The 20,645-nt window shown below is 58.1% G+C and overlaps 1 protein-coding gene across 10 annotated transcripts in view; it reads right to left on the bottom strand.

Moving 5' to 3' along the window:
• AHDC1 (AT-hook DNA binding motif containing 1) overlaps positions 1 to 14,914 on the bottom strand; it is a 64,361-nt gene extending 49,447 nt beyond the window's left edge. For 5 of the 10 annotated variants that reach the window (XM_047870502.1, XM_047870505.1, XM_047870498.1 and 2 more), the window contains exons 1-2: positions 14,434 to 14,640; positions 14,105 to 14,202 (exon numbers count right to left, since the gene is read on the bottom strand). The gene's annotated coding sequence lies outside the window, so the exon portion shown is untranslated. Of the gene's footprint in view, positions 1 to 1,277; positions 1,396 to 2,293; positions 3,284 to 14,104; positions 14,203 to 14,433; positions 14,641 to 14,878 lie in introns of those variants that run through there. The other 5 variants (XM_047870506.1, XM_047870500.1, XM_047870504.1 and 2 more) reach the window with 5 other exon arrangements.
• Positions 14,915 to 20,645: the final 5,731 nt, after the last annotated feature.

The raw sequence follows: 20,645 nt of genomic DNA, 5'->3' as shown, positions 1-20,645 counted from the left end.
GTATGCACGCCTGTGCTTGTGTGCGCACTGCCGGCTGTGTGTCTGTGCCTGTCTTTGTCTCTGTATGTATCTGGGCCTTTGTCTCAGTGTGTGTGCCTGTTGGTCTATGCCTGTCCGCATGACTGTGTCTGGGTTTGTGTGTGTCTAAGTGTATCTGTGTCTACGGGGCACTGTGTGTCCTTGATCTGTGCCTGTCCAAGTAGGGCTGCCGGCGTCCCCCCGGACTGCCTGTTTGTAGCTGTGGGTCTATGTGGCCTTGGTGTGAGTGAGGGAATGTTGTGCTTTTGAGGCTGTGTGTCTAGATGTGAGTGTTTCCTTGTACCTCCGTGGGACTGTGCTGTGTGTTGTATTGTGGAAACGTTTATCTGTGCCTGTGGGATGTGCGTTGTAAGACCAAGGATATGTGTGTCTCTGTGCGTGTGTGCGTGTGTGTGTGTGTGTGTGTGTTGGGTGTGAGGGTGTGAGGGGTTTGTCACAGACTGGTGAGCAAGTTAATCTCAGACTCCGTGACACGTGGAATAAAATCACGCTCCCATAATGGGATCATTCGTCTTCCTGTCCAAGGAGAGAACCAACTCTTCACCCTCCGCCCTGGGGGAGCCAGTGGGGCCAGGGCCGGGCTCAGCCCCCATCCAGGCCCCCTCTGGCTTCAGTACCCCACCCCCACCCCTCCTCATCCGCACCAGGCCCATTCTGCCTCCAGAGTGCCCTGGTGCCCACTGCGGGCTGGGCTGGGCTCCAGGACATGTGACCCAGAGCCTTAGAGGCCTGTCCTGGGCCCCCCAGCCCCACCCACTACCAAGGAGAGCCCTGCCCCAAATGGGAGGGGGAATGCAGGAAGGAATCTTTGGGCCCCTCCTCCTCCCGGAGGGGAGGGATGAGCTGCAGGCCGGGCCGGGATTTTCCATCTCTCAGCAACAAGATTCCTGGTGAGCAGGCTGCGGGGTTTGGCAGGGCGCCTGCTGGAGACCCGCCCTCACCCGCCAGGACGCCTGGGTCCCCAGGGCCAGGCAGCAGTGGGTTCCCTGGGGAGCCAGGAGGGCCCCAGAACTTCAGCTTACTGCTGCCCAGGCCTGTGGGAAAGCCAGACACTTCCAGGCTCCCCCCCCCCCCCCCCCACAACCCCCAACCAAAGATGGCTCTCCAGGCCTCTAGGCGAACCATCACCCTTCCTCTGGCCTCCCCCTAGCCTCAGCCTTTGCTTCAGGAAGCCGTTCAGCACCACCCACTCCCCACCTGAACCTTGGCACAGGCCCAGCCTGGGTTCTAGACCTCACCTCTGGGTTTGAGGGCTCCCAAGGCCAGGGCTGTGCTTCTCATCTCAGACTGGGGCTTCTGAGGACAGGGCCATGTGTCCTGCAGCTGTGGGATCCCTCTTGGACTTAATGCTCCTTCCTGATTGAGCGGACAGGCATCAAGAGAGGATTTCAAACTCAAGGCTGGGGAAACTGAGGCACTGGAGCTCTCTGCCCTACCTACCCCTATGAATCAGAGGCCAAATGCAGTAGTCTGGAGACACAAGATCCTAATTTTGTCCAACAGCAGTGGCTGCCACTCTCTTCCCTATAGGGGTTACAATGTCAGGAGGGGCTGAGCATCAGTTGGAGGGTAAGGGGAATGAGAAGGTGGATTCCCTAAACCCCCAGCCCTGGATGCGCAGCTGGAGAGCAGGTTTGGTAAGAGATTAGGGTCGAGGAGGAGGAGAAGTGAGTTGCTCCAAGATTTATGAGCCTAATTCTTCTCCCTTAAATTCCCCTCCAAGCCCCCAGCCCCAGCCTGGTCCCTCCAGGGTCATGCTGTGGCCCCAGGCCAATGTCAGGGCCCTAACCCATCGATCAGCTGTTGCTAGGGAGTTTCCACCCCAATGGGTTCTAAAGGGAGGGGCTCAACTGACACTAGGGACCCAGATTGATTGGGAGGGGGCATGGCCCTAAAGAGGCAGTCAACAGCCCTCTACACCCTCCCAGTTGCTGGGGGCTCACAGACTCCAGGGAAGAAGCAAAGGCTGGTGGGTGGGGCCCAGGAGGAGGTAGCCTCCCAGCCAAGGCACCACACCCAGCCCCGCCCTTTCAACAGGCCAGGAGACCTGGGATCCCTTGGGGCCCTACAGCTCACTGGGTGTGTGACCTTGGGCGGTTGCTGCTCTCCAGGCCTCAGCCTCCACACCGCACAATGCAGGAAGTGGCTCACATATCCCAGGTGTCCCCTCTTCAGCTCAGTTCCCTCAACACTTAGCCCTGCCCTCTCTCTAGTCCAAAATCTGGGCCACATGGGGTGAGTATGGGGCAGCTACCTGGAGGAATCCCTGAAAGCCGTTCAAGTCACAGCTGAGAAGCTTATGGTGATCACCCCTCCACCAGGCATCCGTTTTCCAGAAGAGTGAAACTGAGGCCTTGAAAAAGGGTCTTGAGTCTGGACCAAGAGTTCTACCGAAGTGTTACTGATGGGGTGGTTAAGGGCATGGTCTCGGGACAGGAAGACCTGAATTAAAATTCCAGCTGCGCCAGAAACTATGTTTCAGTCCCTTGCCTTCTTGCAGCCTCAGTTTCCTCATCTGCAAAGTGCGTAACGGTGCCTCCCTCCTTGAACTGTTGAGTGGAAATGAGAAGATGCACCTCAGGGTTTGGTGCAGTGTAGCAAAAGCTTGAACAATGGTTAACTATCATGATTGCGGTAATACTAGCATAAACCCAAGCAGTCAGAGGGTAGGGGAGGAGGGGTCCCAATCTGGCTGGAGGATGGCTCGTCCTCCAGCCAGTTTGGGACCCCGAGGGCCTCAGCTCTGGAGGGCCAGCCAAATTCCTCGCAGCCCCCAGCTGCCTCCCCTATTTGTTAAAGGCCTCTCATTAGTGAGCCTGGGCACCTGCCCCTCCACACGTAATAAGCCTCATTAGTATCTTAGCCCCAAGCTCTGCGCCCAGAGTCTATGTGTGTGCACACGCATGAGGGTGGGGGGCTGCAACAGGCCACCAGCCAGGAGACAGCATCCTCGCCAACCACACCCCCTGCCTGTCATCAGCAGGGCCCGTCACCACCCAGCTTGTCACCTGCCTGCCTCGCACCCGCACCACCTGTCACCCACCCAGCTCGTCACCCACCCAGCCCATCACCTGCACCACCTGTCACCCACCCAGCCTGTCACCGAAGCTGCCTGACAGGCATCTGGGTGGGGGACAGAAGATGGGGAGAAGACCACAGGGGTGTGGAGCTGGGGGCCCCAGAGACCCTGTAGGACCCCCACTTCAGCTCGGCATCCTGCAGCATCGCCATGGCAACCTCTCAGCCGCAACCACTTTCCCAAACATCCCCCGCCCACCCCACCCCCCAGGCCCTGCTCTTAGCTGAGCTGAAGCTGAGAAGAGCCTGAGTGACAGCAGAATGGGGCAGGAAGGAGGGGTTCATCAGCTGGCTGGCCTTGGCCATCCTTCCCTCTCTGGACTCGGTTACTCCATCTGCAAAATGGAGGAGCCAGAATGGGTAAGGCCCCTGTAGAGCAGGACAGCCATCTCCAGCCTGGATTGGCTGAGCCAGCTGCTAGTTAACCTGTGAGGGCTAGGGGGTGGGACAAAAGGACAGGGCTTTCTGGGTTCTTCCACGGCCCGGCCCAGAGAGGCTGGGCCTCTGGCCCAAGCTCACACAGCAAAAGAGGAGGAGCAGGCTGGAAGGGAGAGGGGCTCTGCCACAAGACTGCCAGCTGGAGACGCCACAGTGGGTGACCCAAGGTGACCGGGGGCTGAGCCGGCCCCCACCTCTGAGCTGCATTATTTATAATACCCGGAGCTTGGAGCTGAGCAACAGCTGGGGCGCTGCCCCTCCAGGGGGCACATGCCACAGTGGAATGGAGAAGACCAGGCGCCTCCTCAGGGAAGACCCCTGGGGTCCCTGGCGCCCTCCACAGCTGGCTGGGGCAGAGGCTGAGGTGGGAAAGGGGCAGCAGCTCCATCCTTTCCCTCCCTGCCCCCTCTCCCCTCCACTCCTCCAGGCAGGCAGCGATAGGATTACTTCTGCATGACTGCCCGCTCCACGGGGTTCCAGAGACCCTCCTGCCTGCAGCAATCTTTAAAATTCCTCCAGCCCAACCTCGCTCCCTTTCTCCCCGCAGTGAATGCTCCGGCGTCTACCGCAGTGTGCCCGCCACTGCCACCACCAAGCAGGCTGGGGGCCAGGTCCCTGGCACCTATGGGCGGAGGTGGTCCAGTCCTCAGAGTGTATATAGCCCAGCGTCTCTCAGAACCCTGAGGCCCAGGCCCTGGCCCATCCCCTCCGACCCCCAGTGCTGGTCCAGCCCCACAGAGCATGGCTCAAGCTGGGAATCGGGCTTTCTAGTTGCACCAAGGCGGATGGGCACATGCGTGCAAACACACCTGATGGGTCTTGGCATGTCTGCCCACGGCCTCTGCTGCCAGAACCTAGTTGCCCCCACCTCTGCTCGGACCCCCCTTCTACCTCACCAATCTCCTGCTACCCCTGGGGTGGGCAGACAGCTGGGCCAGGCCAGAGTCTGTGGCTCCCCAGGGCAAAGAGGCAGGCAGGAGATCGATCCACTGAATTTTTTAAGGCTCTAATGGAGCCTGCATCCCAGGACTTGGGGCCTGGGACGCAGGCAATGTCTTGGGGACCCCTCCCTCAGTATTGCAGTTGCTTCCTCTTTCAGGTCTTGGGGGTCGGGGGAAACTTTCTATGAGCCTTTCCCCAGCAAGAGAAGAGGCATGAAGGGCCCCTGGGAAAGACATGGGATGTTGGGGGGGGGGGGCTGTGAGCAATACCCAGAGCACCCCCCCCAAGTCTCCCCAGCCCTAATGCAGGCAGAAGCAGCTCAGCCTCTAAATCACTCCCCTCACGCTGCCCTCTGAGGCGGATTCTGTGCATCTGTAATTAGGGGGTGGAACAGATGGTGGAGATTCCGTTTAAAATCATGCATCTAGTAAAGTAACCTTCACTGTCGGAACTGACTCCCAGGGAGACCAAGCCCCGAAGCCAGATCTGAGGGGGGGGGGGGGCAATGAAGGTGGGGGGGCAGGGAGTGTGTCAAGCCAACACCTCACCCATCTCTCTCCCTGAAGCCCCAGGCCCAATGTCCCTCTCAGGTAAGCCAAGGTGGGGGGTTGGCAAGCACCTGAGATTGTGCAGGCTGGGGGTAAATCCCCCTGCACCCCCCCCCCAACATATATGCCAGATCCAGGGAAAAGCTGGGTACTCAGAGTTCTTGGCTGTGAGACCAGGGTGACCAGGTGCCAAGAGCCCCCAAAGAGGCCCCAAGCCCCCAAAGCCCAGGCCAAGGTGTCCAGAGCCCAGGGTCTCGGGTGGGGCAGCTTTGAACCAGATGTACAGGCTCACTGTCCAGGAATGAAAGGCCTGGGGCAGTGAGGGAGGCGGAGGTGCCTCCCCAGGCAGAGGAGGCCCCGGGAAGTTGGAGGAGGGGGGTGCTGGATAGCAGAGGAGAGAGAGCGCACAAGAGTGAGCAAGGGTGTGTGCAGGGCTGACTGAAGCTGTCTGGGAGGGTGTCTGGGGGAGGGGGCCCCCCAGAGCAGAGGTTGGGGGGGGAGCCGCGATGGAGAGTGCTGGGGGCGGGGCATGTTTGGGGCTGGGAGTGAGGGCTGCAGAGCAACTGAGGTGGGGTATGCGACAGGGCAGGGAAGAGCCGCTTGTGGGCTCTGGGGGGGTGAATGGGCTGTCACCAAGCTGCTGCTATGTGTGCCTGGAGAGGTGTAGGGCTGTCCCTGGGCCCCTGGATGGCTGAGGAAAGGACTGGAGCTGGGGCTTACTGGGGATATACAGAGGACTGCCTGTTGGGGTGCTGGGTCTATGGGGAGTATGCGTGTATGTGCATGCCTGCGAAGGTACGAGAAGCTGGGGGGACATCATCTGTTTAGAAGTATACTAGAACTCAAGCCATGTCTGCGCGTCTGAGGTAAATGGTGTGGCTGCAGGGAGCGTCCTTGTGTGTTGAGTGGGCAGTGTGCGTATATGTGATGTGGGTGGGGGGAAGTTGTGTGTTTGGAAAGGTGTAGGGATTGGATTGGTGTGTTTAGGGAGGTGCTGGGCTGCAGGTGGGGGAAACATTAGGGCCGCAAGGAGTCCGTGTATGTGTCCGGTGAGGTGTTGCTGCTCTGAGAGTTTGAGGAAGCCGAAGGTATTAGGGCTGCAGCAGGGTTCTGGGGGGATCTGGGCAGGTGCCGGTTTAAAGAGGGAGTTGCTAAGTGTGTGGGTGTTGGGTCCTGGGTGTTTGGGAGTACGCTGGGGATCATCACAACCTGGGTTTGGGTTCACTGCTAGGGCTGTATCTATGTGTCTCTGTGGGGAGGTGGGTGGCAGTTGTGTGTTTGGGGGCATGACGGGGCTGTGTGTGTATGTGGGGCAGCTGGATGTCAGAAAAGTAGATTATGTGGAGAGGTGGTATGTTTGTGGAAGTGTTGGGGCTGTGTTATAGGTGGGGCAGTTGTGTATTCAGGGGCGTTGGAGCTGTGAGTAAGGGAGGGGCAGCTGTATATTCAGGTGTTGGGGGCTATAGTTGGGTCCCTGTGCTCAGACACATGATGGGGCTGCGGGAGGACAGGTGTCCCTCCGGGGAGATGATGGGCAGAGTCCTAACCTCTGCTCAGAACTGCCTGCGAGAACCCCTCTTCTGGGGGTGGGGATGCCTGCCCACCCCCAGACCCTGTGCGGGGGTGTGGAGAACAGAGTGGGGGGTACGGGGGGGGGGGTTGTCCATCTGTCTCAGCCTGTGCCCAGGCCAGAGGAGCAGAGCCGCCTCCTCGCTCCCTGGGGGGCAGCAGCGGATCTCAACCCACCCATCTGCCTTCAGATGGTTGAGGCAGGAGCCTCCACAAAGCTGCCTGGAGGGCATCACTGTGTTTGAAGAGGCACAGGCTGGGGGGTGGGGGGAACTGCACAGCAAACAGTCCTCATGGAGGCTCCTTTGAAAACCACTGACGCCAGGAGAGAGGAAGAGGGAGGACAGGGGCGGGTATGTCTGTCCTTGTGCGTCTGTGTGGGTCAGTGCCCAACTGTGAGCCTTGGAGCCCCTTTGCATGTGTTCATGCTGATGGCCTCTGTTCAAGCGGCATCCTGGCCTTGGAAAACAGCCCTCCAGCCCTGGCTGCAAGCTCACAGCCTCACACAGGCAGCTACCCCTGTGCACACTGCCTACACCCCCCTACACCCCCGCACCTTCACATCTGCATAACACTGCACCCTCACATACATGTAGCTCACCCCCAGGGCCCTGTACCCTCACGTACAAGTGCTACAAGTCCCTACACCCACTAGGTACACTCCCACTCTGCGAAACCAGGTTTCGCACCTGTCACATATACATACATGCGCATGTACATACCTGCCAAGTAGCTATCACACATATACCCACAGAGTCCACGCACCTTGGATCTCCCCGTCGCACCCACATCTCCCACCTCACACGCGCTCCTCTCTCACACACACAACAGATACTTGCCATCTTGTACCTATACACGTGTGCCCATGTGTGTGTACGTGCACACACTCACCCTGACCAACTTTCAGATAGCTCTTTGACACCACCCAACCCACCAGCCAACTCCCTAGGAAGACTCCCAGTGGCTGAGAGGGCCGCCAGCCTCCCCACCCTGCCAGCTGGGAAGGACGGGGAGGGCATACCACCCCCCCACCCAGACACCTGCGAACACTGATCTTCACCTCCAGAAAGAGCCCTCCCTCTGCTCCGGTATGAGTGCCACTGTATATGGGTGAGAGTGTGACTGCGTGTGTGCGCGTGTCAATGTCCTGACATCCCATGACGAGGCATGTGTGTCACTGCCTATATGGGTAAGGAAGCACAGGCATGAATTCCCCAGTTACGTTTCTGAGACGTGGGGCGAGTGCAAGGGTGAGATTCATATGTCACAAAGTATGTGTGTGTGTGTGTGTGTGTGTGTGTGTGCGTGTGTGTACAGATATGAGTATGGGGGTGCATTTACACAAGGAGATGCACACCCAGTGAGTGGGGAGTGTGATGTTTTCTGACACAAGAGGGGTGTCCACCCTGGGATAGGGGTCAGAGCTGGGGAAACTGCCCCAGCAACTCCTTCCCCCACAAAAACAGCAGGGAGGAGGGGGGTCTCTGCGCGCTTCTCTCTTTCTTGTTCTCTCTCTTTCTCTCTGACCTCTTTAGCAGCTGGAAACTGAGCCGGGGGTGGAAGGAATGGAGACTTGGCTGGCCCAAGGGTTTGGGGAGGGAAGCAGGAGAAAACACCTTCCAGATTCTCATCAAATCCCTGTTTGTGGTCTGTAGCCTCGAGCCTCTCCGCCTCTCCCCTCTCTCTTTCTCTCCGTCTGGGTTTCCCCCTTTCTTTATCTCTTCCTGTCTCTCATTCTCTCCCCATGTCTCTCCTCCTCCTATCTCAGTCACCTCATCTCCCTTCTGGTATCTCTGTGTCTCCACGTCTCAGTCTCTCTGTCTGTTTGTCTCTCCCCAGGCCCTTCCATTTTTCAGACTCCTCCTCTCTCTGCCAGCACCTCTGTCTGTCCGTCTCTCCCTGTCCTGGTCCATCTGTCCGTCTCTCTCCGTCTGCCTGTGCGTGGGTGTCTCTGTCCATCTGTTCCACCACCCATCTGTCTGGTTGTCTGTGTTAGTCCTTCTAAGGGTGCCCACTCGCTTCCCAAGGTACCCTCCCCCAGGTCAGCAAAGGCCTCTCCTGGCTCAGGGGTGGGGAGGGGATGCAGAGCTGCAGCTTCTGGAAGCTTCAGTAGCAGCTGGGCTGAGCTGGGAGTTCGGGGCTAGCCAGCTGCAGAAGCAGCCCCTCCTCTGGGCTCCCAGGCCAAGGACCCCAGAGCAGAAAGGGGAGAGAAAGCAGGGCCTCACTGCAGCTGAGTGTGTGTATGTGTATGTAAGGGGGGAGGCAGAGGGCCTCACTTTACCCTCGCTTCACCAACCCCTCTACCAAAGCGGGGCCAGGCAGGAGAGGGATCCTCAGTGCCCACCTTTCTTGTCCTCTAGCCAATGGCAGAGATGCTGGGATCCAGGAAGGAGGGGTTGGGGGGGGGTGCTAGGTCTTGGGAGAAGGAGGGGCTAAGAGCCACAGCTTCTTGTCAGCTGGGTGGGGGGGGGGTCCGTCCCTCCTCTCTTCCAGGCAGTCCCTGGGGATGGTTCTAGTTCTGGTCTCAGCTCTAGGCATGCAGGGCTGCACAGGCAATTCTCACTGGCTCCCACAGGGGTTATTCCCACCTCCCAGCTTCTCTAGAGCCTTTGACCCATAGGGATATAGGGGGAATATAGCAGTATCTCCCCCTCCTCAAGTGGAGGTTGGTTCTAGACATGTGAGCACTGTGATCCTGTCTAGGCACTGGCCGTCCTGAGAGGCCCCGGGAAGCTCACCTACCATTGCCAGACCAGCACCTCATCCTTTCTCTCTCTCTCTCTCTCTCTCTCTCTCACACACACACACACACACAGTGCACCCCAGCATTCCTGGCCTGCACCCCCACACCTCCACTTGGTAACTCAGAGGACTTAAGAGGGACAGTGACAGGCTCCCAGAGTACCTCCAGCTCACGGTCAGGAGCTAGAAGTGACATCCATCCCTCAGGACCCTCCTAGTTGGCTCTGAGCCCCCTACTCCCTCTCCAAGAATAGTCCAAATCCCACAGGCTCACAGGGGATGGGGAAACTGAGGAAGGGAGGGGAGAACACAGTTATTCCTCCTGAGACCTTGGCGTGGAATCCTAGGGAAAGAAAGGGACGCTGACCTACCACAAGCAAAGGCCATATTGGCTGCTCCCTCCGCGTAGCCCTACCGCTGGGCCAGGGCCAGAGGCTGGCTCCCTCCCTCTAGAGCTCTCCTTGCCCCCGGCTGGGCCCCCTCCCTCTCTGAGCTTCTGAGCAGTCCTCCCTGCCCTCTCCCTCCCAGCTCTGGCTCTCTCATCCTCAGCTCTTGGAAGCCTGACTCACTGTTTCCCCTCCTCTCTCCCCTCCCTCCCTCTCTCTCCCGGCAGCGGCGCCTCCCCCTCCCCTGGGGGGGCTCTGGCCACAAGGGTGCCCGCCTGCTCCTCTCTCCGGGCTCCAGTCCCCCACTGCACCCAGGAGGCCCCCTGCAGCTGTTCCTATTCTCTAACTACAGAGCGGTAGAGTGCAAAGAGCCTAGGTCCCAGGCCTGGCACTGCTGAGTATTTGTGACCCTGGGCAAATGGCTCCCTTCTCTAGACTTGGTTTTCTCCTGTCAAACAAGGTTGGGGGAGGGGGTCCAACTGGATGATGCCCCTGACGTCTCTAGAACCCTAATGGTCCCTGCCTTTAAAACCCCACGTGCCTCCTGGCCTAGAGTGTGTGCACAACCTGTGGGGCATTGTACCTGCTTCAGGCCCCGCCCCCAGGTCCAAAGAATAGCTCTGCTCTGTTCCCAGACATTTGGAAAAGGCAGAGAGGAGCCGCTGCCCTGGGCACGACCATTAGTCAAGTGACCCCTGGAATCCCCCTGTCTCCCTGTTCTCCCTCCTCCTGTGAGAGTCTTTCCCTCTCTTCCTATTCCACCTGTCCTCCTCCCTCTTCCCAGAGACATTTGCTTGTCTCTCCTCCAAAAACAACGCCTCATCATTTCAGGCTGTAGGGTCGGGAACAGCACGTGCCTAGGCCTTCTTGGTCCCCTGGGCCCCACCTCCAGGGGCTGTGATACTGGCTCTTCTCCTTGCCTGTTTGCTCTCTCACCACCTCATCGCTGGCTTCTGCCACCATCTTTCCCTCTCTCCACCTGGCATGTGGCAGTCCGGGTCTCTCTGCTCCCCCCACTCCCCTCCCCCAGCTCTCTCCCTGGGGCGGGGGGTGGGGGGGGCACATGCTGGCATTAGCAACCATGTTCTCCTTCCTCCCTCCTGCAGTCCCCATCCTGGCTTCGCCCTCTCCAGAGCTGTCCCAAGAGACCCAGGGGACCCAGAGACAGAGCTGGGCTCCATCCCATAATAGTGAGTCTGCTTGACCTCACTCAACCAGACCAGAAGAGTCTGGTCATCTGGTATGAAGGCATGGCATGGCACCCCCTGCTCTAGGGTGACTGGCATGAGACGCAGAGCTCTGTATTCCACAAACAAACAAAAAAGTTGGCCTGGGGGTGGGACATCGGGGGTTTGGAGGGAAATAAGGGAGATCAGGTTTGCCTGGAGAAAGCCCCTATCCAACTGGGAACAGAAGCAAGTGGAGGGAGTGGCTCAAAGTCAATGCTCTAGACTGATCTGAGAACCAGCAATGTCCCTCTAGGGCTCTGCGAATCCACAGCAGCAGCAACCCCCTCCCCCCCCACCCCTTCCCACAAGTTGCCAGCCAGGGACGTTTGGCCCCTCCAGCCTGCAGAATAGCCACAACCTCAGGTGGAGATCCCATCCCTTAATCTCCTGTAGGGTCCAAGGCCAACCTCCCAACAGTACACCTCCGCTTAGCTCAGCAGGGCGTCCAGAAGCCTCCCTGCCAAGATCTAAGCAGGTGGAATGGGGGAAACAGCCCCCCAACTCCCAAGCCCCCTCATCCAAGTCCCAGCCAAGGGCTGGGAAGCAATGCAAAATAATCATGGACCACACATACTGCCAAACTGAGACGCAGCACTGTCCATCCACAGCACCTGGGGGTGTGGGGCTCCCTGCACCCCGACCCTGTTCCAGACCCCCCAGCCCAGCAACCGTAATAAACAGCAAGCTCTTTTTCTTTATGACACCAAATTTCTCCAAGCCCAACAGCTCCTTCCATCACTACCTCAGCCATAGATCACATTAAAAACTCACAGAGGGCAACTTAAACACATCACATTTGTTTCTCTCTATATTATTTCAAAAGTAACGGCATTAAAAATGGATTTTACTACAGAAAATAAATATCAGCACGTGGGCCCGGAGCCCAGGCAGGAGGAGGGAGCCCACCAGGAGAATGTCCCCGAGGGCTTGGGCACAGCTTAGGCACTGACCAAGGAGGTGACTGTGAGGCCAGACAACACCCTGGGGAATAGAGGGGATGTTTGGGGAGGGGGCGACACCTGCCCACCCCACACCCGCCCCAGTGCCAGACCAAGAGAAACAAGAGTCACTGGTTTGGACTGGGGCCCACTGGTCCCCCTAAGCTCATACCCTCACGGATCTCTGTAACCTCTGAAGGGTAAGAGCTCTGGGGCAAGAAGTTCGCCAGTCTCTGGGGGTTATTCCAACTATTGACACAGCAGGAGAAAAAAAATGAATTCAACTTACTATCCAGTTTGATTTTCCATTGCTATAAAAATAAATATACATCTGCTCAAAGGAAGGAGATGGCAAGCAGCGTGCACATGCCACCTGGGGGGTCCCCCCACAGCTCACCACCACAACCCAGCCTCCAAGCCAAGGGTGGGGGGGATGGACAGACTGGTAATCTTTCACTTAAAAGCCCCAGCTCACACAGTTACACACACACACACACACACACACACACACACACACACACGGGGCCACAAGGAACAGGAACAAGCCAACAATAGAAACACCCCAAATACTCCTGGCAGGACTCTGCCCAGGCCCGGGCACATGCCCCCGCCCCGCCAGCAGCAGCAGCAGCAGCAGCAGCAGCAGCGGACAAAATGTGGCCACCCTGACCCGGAGGCAAAGCTTGTCCTCACACCCTGAGCTCTGCCCAGGGAGCTGGGGCCAAGTCCCGCCTGACACCAACTGGTCCGGCGGGAAACGCCTGCCCAGCCAGACAGGCACAGGCCCCCCAAGGGTCCCTCCTTGTGCTCAGGGACCAGGCTGGTGCAGCCTGGCCCTGCCTCCCAGGGTGACGCCTGGGCCCAAATTCAGCTGGCCCTGCCAGTCAGGCACTGGTGCAGAACCGAGGGCACCAGGCTCAGCCCCTCCCAGCCCAGCCCCAGGGCCCCCAAGCTAGGAGGGAGGGGGGACTCCCCACCCCTCCACATCTGGCCCTGGCCCCCAGGGTCTGCGGTAGAGAATTCCCGCCCCCGCTTCTCTCTCTCTCTCTTTCTCTCTCCCTCCTCCCGCTCTGTGCCCGCTGCCCGCCTCAGGGACAGCCCCAGCTCCCGCCTCCGGCCAGCAAGGCCCACATCCTTCCTCCCTCAGCTGGCCCCTTTGCCTGGCAGGAGGCTGGGGGGGTCAAGCTGCTAGGGAACCCCTCCAGCTCCCATCAGTCCTCATCCCCAGCCCCCAAACTCTGGGTTGCTGTCCCTTTTCCTGTAGAACAGGAAACAAGGTTATTTCCTAGACTCAGAGCCAGCCCCCTGCCCCTCTGGCTCTGCCCGGGGACCAGGACCCAGCAGGAGAAGGCGCACTCAGCCAAAAGGCACAGGGATTCAGCAATTCACCCCCAGCTTCGGGCCCAGGGGGCTGACAGCTGTCACTCAGCACCCCACCCCCTGGGGAAGAGGGGGCCCGATTCAATCAGAGCCCCAGAGGAAACGCATTGATAGGCGATTATTTATTTATTTATGCAAAAGTGAGCCGACTTTGTTCGCCAGGTAACCGGGCATGCGGCCCAACCCCTCCGGCCCTGGCCACCCCCAAATCCCTCCTCCGCCCCACACCCCCTCCGGGTCATTAGGTCCCCGCCCCTCAACTCCCAGAGCACCAGCGGAACCTTGGGATTTGGGGGTTGGAGGGGAGGGGCTCCTCCCTCCGCAGTCTCCCCCTTTCCCAGCGCCGTTCCTAAAATCCAGCCTTGTTCTCCGCTCCCACGGTCCCCCCTTCATTCCCCCCCCCCCACATTCTCAGCAAGCTGGAGAGCAAATTGCAGTTTTAAATCCAAAGACCGAGGGAGGAGGAAGGAGGAGGGGGCGCGCGGCAGCGCTGGGCGCGCACCTCGCCCCCGAGCCGGGGGAGCTGCGGGGCGGCCAGGAAACCCGAGAACCCCCCCTCCCCACCCCCCCTTCTCGTCCACCTCCCCCTCCCCCTTCCCGGCGCTGCCTGCCAGGCTTCGAGCCGAGCCCAGCCGAGCCGCGGGCCCCGGTGGAAACAAAGACCGATCGCACCGCGGGCACCGCAGCCACCGGGTCCCGCGGACCGGACCGGGGCGCGCGGAGGGGGCGCGGGCCCCCCCCCGGTGCGCTGCACAAAAGAGCCCGGCCGGCCGGTCCCCAGCGGGGTCTAGGGCTGGGGAGGAGGCGCCACTCACCGGAGTGCTGGGCTGCCGGCTCCGTGGGTCCGAGCCAGGCGAGGGGCTTTGGGGGGCGTCTGTCTTCCGGCGGCGGCAGCGACGCGGGAGCCCGGCTGCTGGGGAGAGGAGTCGTGGAGGAGCCCTGAGCCGCCCGCCGTTGCTGACAGCATGGCTCGCGTCTCGGCTCACATTCTCCGCCGCTAACTCCGCTGGACACGGCCCCCCGCTCCCGCGGCGCCCCCCCCACCTCGATCACTCCTTCGCTCTCTGTGCCCCCCTCGCTCCCCCCGCCGCGCACACACTCTCACAGCCCTGGACACCCCCGCCCCCACCCCCCCATTGCAAACCTGGGAGGGAACGCGCCCCGCGTAGTCCTCCTCCTGCTCCTCCTCCTCCGCCCTCCTCCCTCCCGCTCTCTGGCTGTCTGTCTGTCTCTCTGACTGTCTCTATCTCTCGCTCTCTCTGCCTTTCTCTGCTTTCCGAGCTGGGTGGGAAAAGGAAATGAGGACAGAAAGCAGACGCTGGCTTTGGGTGGTGGTAGCTGGATTCCCTCTCTCCCTCCCTCCTCCTCCTCCCCTCCCTCCTCCTGCCTTCTGCTCTCTCCGCTGCGAGCGGGGCTGAGCGCAGCCTGGCGGGTGGCTCGCTCTGCCCGCCCGCCCGCCCGCCCGCCCGCCTGTCTGTCTGTCTGGTCTGCCTCGCTCGCTCCCTCCCTCCGTCTCTCGCCCTCGCCCTGCCTGCCTGCCTCTCTCCGTCTCCGCCGCCGCCGCCGCTGCCTCTGCGAGCTCGCCTTACCTTCGCCGCTCACCATCCGGAACCCCAGGGGGGAGCGCGCGCGCGGCACGCCGGGACTTGTAGTCCCCACCCCGGCCGCTCGGCGAGCGGGGCGGGCGGGGCCGCGCCGGCTGCTCCGACGGCGCGGCCCTGGGCCCGCGGGGACAGCGCGCGGGCCCTTCTGGCGGGGGTGCGTCCTCGTTTACCAAGGGTGCTGGTTCTCCTCAAGGATTAGGGATGTTTCCCACGTTCCTTGTTCTCCGCGGGAGGCTCTGGCTCGAGCGAAGGTTGCGGGTGGGAGCGAAGGGGCGGGGTCTGAGAATGGAATGAGTCGAATAGGGAATCAAGGGATTAGCCAAAGGGCCTGCGACTTTCTGGGGCGCCCCAATTAAATGATAGACGGAAAAGAGAGAGGGGAGGACTCGCTTTCTGAGTCTGGGGACGTTCTTCGTCTCTGAAAAGGTTTCCTATTGAGTAAAGCACAACGGTTTTTGACGGGAGGGCTGCTCCAGAAACCTCAAAGCCCACCACTGCTTCCTCCTCATTCAGGGACCCCCGTCCCAAACTCTGAGCTCTGGGTTTAGCCCCTCCACCTCCTAGTTTTCCTAGAAGTCCAAGGGCGGCCAGGGCACCAAAGTCCTAGATAATCAACAAATGGCACCCCTCCCCCCTTCCTGAATTCTACTGAGCATTTTGGTTTTTTCAGGAAGCAAGATTCGCATTCAACAGTTCAGAACCCCTGCTGCGGCCAGGGGGCTGGGTTCAGCACTTTCACCTACCTCCTCTTCAGGTCACATCTGTTATCCAGCCCCTAGCTCTGGGCCCCCTGCCTGGCCTATCCCCACAGATGGGAATGTGCCCTGCCTGGGCCTGGTTACCAAAGGGAAGTAGCTGGACAGCCCAGGAAGGAAAGCTGCTGCTGCTGCTGCTGCTGCTGCTGCTGCTGCCATTTACTGGACACAGCAGGACCCTTCAGTCCCAAAAGGACCTGGTGAAATGGTGCTGTTACCATTTCCACTTTAGGGATGAGGGCAGTGAGGCTCGGGTCCCCTCATTTGGAACTGGTAGAGCCCAGCCAGACCAGGCAGGAATTGTCTGATCCCAAAGCCCACTTCTTAATCTCTGGGCCATGACAGGGAGTTGTGACTCCCAGGTCTCTGTCTGACCTTCATTCCCAGCATCTGTGTATCCTCCCTCGGTACTTTAATTCAACACATGTTAACTGAGATATGCAGGGCTCACAGGGGACACCAAAATGAATAATGCAGGATCACTGTCCTGTCCTCAGTATCTACCAACATCAGCCCTGACTGGTACTCTGCGAGTCCCATTTCATCTGTGTGTCTGACATTCCTTTGCCCTGTGTCTGCTGGCTTTGTCTGTCTTGCTCCATGTCTGAAGTTCCTCCAGCAGTGCCTTTGTCCTTGGCCCACCTGTTTCTGACTCCTCCTTTGGCCCTGCCGTGTGATGGCCAGCGTGTGACAAAGGCAGGTGGTGACATTTCACCAACTGTAGCTCCCTGTCACCACCTTCCCTACACCTCTTCAGGACAGTCTGAAACCCCCAGAGGGCAAAAAAGGGGGTTCTGGGGGCCACTCTCTGTTGGCCCTTTGATGGGGGAGGGCGGGGAGGGCAACGGCAATGAGACAGACCTAGGACTCTAAACAGTGCACCTATTGATCTGGCATCATGGGGCTGGCATGGCCAGCTGGAGAGGCCCCCATTTGGGAGCAGCTCCTCTTTGCAGGCAAGCCTTGGGTTCAAAGATTTATTCATTGAATGGGAAGTCTTATAAGGTCAGATATTAATGAAAGCAGTGGTTTAAGTTGTTAGGGGTTCTTTGCAGGTCCAAAGCCTGGTTCTAAAGTTATCACAAGTAGATGAGGCTTTTCTGCATCTTGCTCTAGCTGGTCCCCCACGGGAGCGACTTTAGCATTGGGAGGGTGGAAGAGGCTCAGGTTTCCCTTTCTTTTACACCTGCCGCCCCCCCACCACCATCCTTACTCACTAGGCTTTGCCACAGAGCTGAAGATCCCACCCTGTCTGAATCAAGTGTTGGGAGGAAGTTGGGTGGGGTAGTACCTGATGGTTTAGGGGAGATGAGAAACCCCAGGTAGATTGAGATGAAGAGGAATTCGCAAAAGACATGAGAGGTTTAATGACGAGGTGCAGAGGGGAAGATCAGCTGGGCAGGCCATGGCAGAGAGGAATTGAAGTTCCATTGTGTCTCCAAGCATGCACCTTCCCCCCCCAGGCTGCTTCAGGCTGTCCCCTCCCCAGAGAGGGTGGGTACTATTAGCACCTAAGGTATTGAACATCACTGGAAACCGAGCATTACCAGGTTTTCCAGTCATTTGGAGGCTGGTGTTTCTCTTGGAGCTTCTCTAAATCGCGTGCGGTGTGGGGAGTGGGGGTGTGGGGGGGGGGGGGTCTTCTCAGACAAACTCAAACTGATTCTTCCCGTGGGCTGCTGCTGCCACCTAGTGTCTAATCTCCATGCCTGCTCCAGTAGCGGCAGTCTAAAAGGGGCTACCCAGTCCTCTGAAATAGTGTCATGGTCACTACTGGCTGGGCAGGGGAGCTGTAAGCTCCCCCCCCCCCCCAAGAAGGCAGATGTGAAGAAGAGGACCCAGGTTCTGGAAGAGTCTGCATCATCCCTTTCTGGGCTCAGCTCACTACAACCACTTCTGTTTTAATGTACGCAGTAGGTGGTATACCTAGACCCTAGGAAGTGGAGGGGAGAGTCTAGGGCTAAAACCGTGTGGCAAGACAGTTTGGAGGCCATGTGGGAATAGGAACCAGACAGATCTGCTTCTGCTTCTGCTTCTACTTGTGTGTCCTTAACCTCTCTGAGTCTCAGTTACCACATGTGTAAAATGGAAGAGTAATTCCTTCCCTGTCTTCCCGGCACAGCCAGGGAGATTTACCGGGCACAAGAATTCGCTTTGAAAACTGACAAGGGCATGCTGAGGGATTGAGTCATGATAATAATAACGACAATAAATGAGAGGTCACAGCAGTCTGGAGCCGGGCCCTTGGTTGTTGGGGCTCATGGGAAGGGCAGCATGAAATGAGCCTTGGGTAGGGATGGGCACTGCCTTCCCTGATGACAGAAGTTCTGGGCCTAGCCTCAGACTTGGAGCTCACCTCAGGGGAGGTGTGGCTTGTTAGAGGGTGGTTCAGCCCAGTCCACAGAAGGAGAAACTGAGTCCAAGAGAGGTTGAGGGACTGTTCTAAGTCTCTGAGCCACAGATCCAGGATCAAGAGGCCCGTTATGGCCTTGGTCTTCCCCTCCCCAGGATGGGAACAGCTCAGAGTGGGGGCCCAAGAGACCATGGAAGCAGGAAGCCCCGCCTATCGTGGTACAGTGGGAACTAAGGCCCCCAGGCCCCCATTATCCCTCCTCCTAGGCTAGCCCCACCCCCTGCAAGTCCTCCCACATTCCTCCAGGCAACAGGAAACCCCAGCTGCAGTCCAGACTTCAAACAGCTCCTCCCTCTGGGCAGGGGGTGTGGGAGGAGAGGCCAGAGGCCAGAGGGCAAAGGTCAGCTTTGTTCCTGCTGGAGGTGATGAAGGACGCTGGGGGGAGGGGGGGGACACAGAAGGGGGCAGGGTAGGGCCCTTGACAGCCACACTGCGTGCACGTGCATGTGTGTGTGTGTGTGTGTGTGTGTGTCACTGTCAGCCTATGTCTGGAGGTTAATGTGTGTCCTTGGTTTCCCTTGGGCTTGTGTACCTGAGTTATGCGTCTGAGTGTACATCACTATGGAATTGTTTGTGGGTGCTCAGCCTGGGATCCCACTGACATGTCTGTAAGTGACATCACATGTATTGATACGTACAGTTCACAGACCTGCTCAAAGCTATGTCGTCTCCTATTAGTGTGACCTGGTGTAGTTCTTTGTGTCCGAAGGGATATCCCTCTTCTGACTCTTCCCCTGCCGCACCACCCCCCCCCCCATTCCTTCCTCTGCATTGGTCGCCAAAGGGTTCATTCTGAACAGCGAATCTTTGTTACTCCCCTGCTCAAAATCCTGTGGTGTTCCATTGCCCAAGGCTTAGAATCCTAGCCTGAGCACCTGGCAGACATGACCACTGCCTACCTGGCTATCTTCATCTTTAGCTACTAATGCCCCTGAAAATTTACACTCTAGTCACACCTCCCTAATTGTAACTCCCTGCACGGTCCCATTTCCTGCCTCTGAGCTCACTTAATTCTGTTGAGTCTAGAATGCCCTTCTCTTTCTTCTTTGCCAAGCAAACTTTCGCTCCTTTTTCAAGTGTCTGGCGAAGCAACACCTCCACTGAGAAGCCTTCCAGACTTCTCCCTGTCCAACTGAGTCCTAACTATTCTCCCATGCATTCTTTATTGCCATTTTCAGCCTGGCTATGTCCCATTCATCTATCATTAAACCGTGAGCTCTCTGAGAGCAAGAACTGTGATTTGTTTCCCATCCTGTGGTGGGAAGGTCCTGAAGGGACCTGGTCTCCCCATCCCAGGGGAAAGTTTCCTGGAGCTCTAGGTGTAGTACCCAGAGTGGACACGAGAGGGAGTATGGACATCACTGCAGGACAAACCTGGCGCTGTGGGGGGTGTGTGTGTGTGTGTGTGTGTGTGTGTGTAAAATAGGGCGTGGGAGAGAACTACTGGAGTAGATAGTGAGTCCACTCAGCTCAGTCCTGGAACAATAGGATCGAGGATACACTCACCCCCAGTAAGTCCTGGCCACCCCCCCAGATTTCTGCTCTGGCTTCTCTTCACAACTCAGGGGCCATACCTCTGGATTTCTGACCCTCCTACCTTTTGCCTCTGATCTTCCAACCTTCCTCTGCCTGCCTCATCTGCACCCTCAATCCTCCCATACATAATTACTTGCACTTGCCTGACTTGGCCTTGCTCTACCATACCTCTGAGCCTTTGCACATGCTGTTCCCTCCATGGGAGATGATCTCACCCTCTGGCTGCTTCATCAAGCAGATTTCTCGTTCACATCCTCAAAGAAGTCTCCCTTGGCCTCCAGACTGACCTTGCCCCTAAGTGTTGTAATTATTTACTGTTCTGCCTCCCGGACAAGACCAGCCTACAGGAGACATCAGTAAATGTCTGCAAAATTAATAAATGACTTAGTGCTGTTATGAACATAATCCTCAGCATATGTGGGGTTACTCCAGACTCCTAGCTGCACCATGCCCTCCCTGAAGTTGACTGTGGGTTAGTATTATACGTTTCCATGCTGCCCCATGAAATAAGGGAATGACACAGTAGGATGCATGAGATTTTAAGTCAAAAGGCTCAAATCCTGACTCTACCATCCAGCTGTATGACCTTGGGCAAGTGCTGTAGCCACTCGGAGTCTTCATTTCCTCTTTTGTAAAATGGGAATAAACACACGCGACCTCGTGGTGAGGATCAAATTAGATGATGCATGTGAAACACCCGGCATTAGTCAATTAGGTGTCCTCCTCCCCCACCATGAACTTGGAAATAAAATTGCCCTCTGAGTCTTAAGCCAGTAAAATCCACACAGCATCACGGAAGGAGAGGAGCCAGGTGGGGGAGTGAATGAGGCGAGAGATGGTTTTGTAAACGACTGAAGAGTTTTGTGAACGGTGGAAACCCGCAATCAAGGTGACCCGCCTGTAATCTCAGGGAGGCAGGGCGAGGATGTGATTGAAATTGAGAAAACAGAGGCCTAATCAATTGCATTGTGCTCTATCTGAAGGGAACAGAAGGATGCACAGAAAAGGGGGTGCAAAGGAGAATTCATTCGGCTGAAGCAGAGGGAGG

The sequence above is a fragment of the Prionailurus viverrinus genome, chromosome C1 (genome assembly GCF_022837055.1).
Source record: "Prionailurus viverrinus isolate Anna chromosome C1, UM_Priviv_1.0, whole genome shotgun sequence".
In the NCBI taxonomy this organism is placed as follows: domain Eukaryota; kingdom Metazoa; phylum Chordata; class Mammalia; order Carnivora; family Felidae; genus Prionailurus; species Prionailurus viverrinus.
Note: the sequence above shows the minus strand (reverse complement) of the source record. Positions and strands in the feature narration are given on the sequence as shown.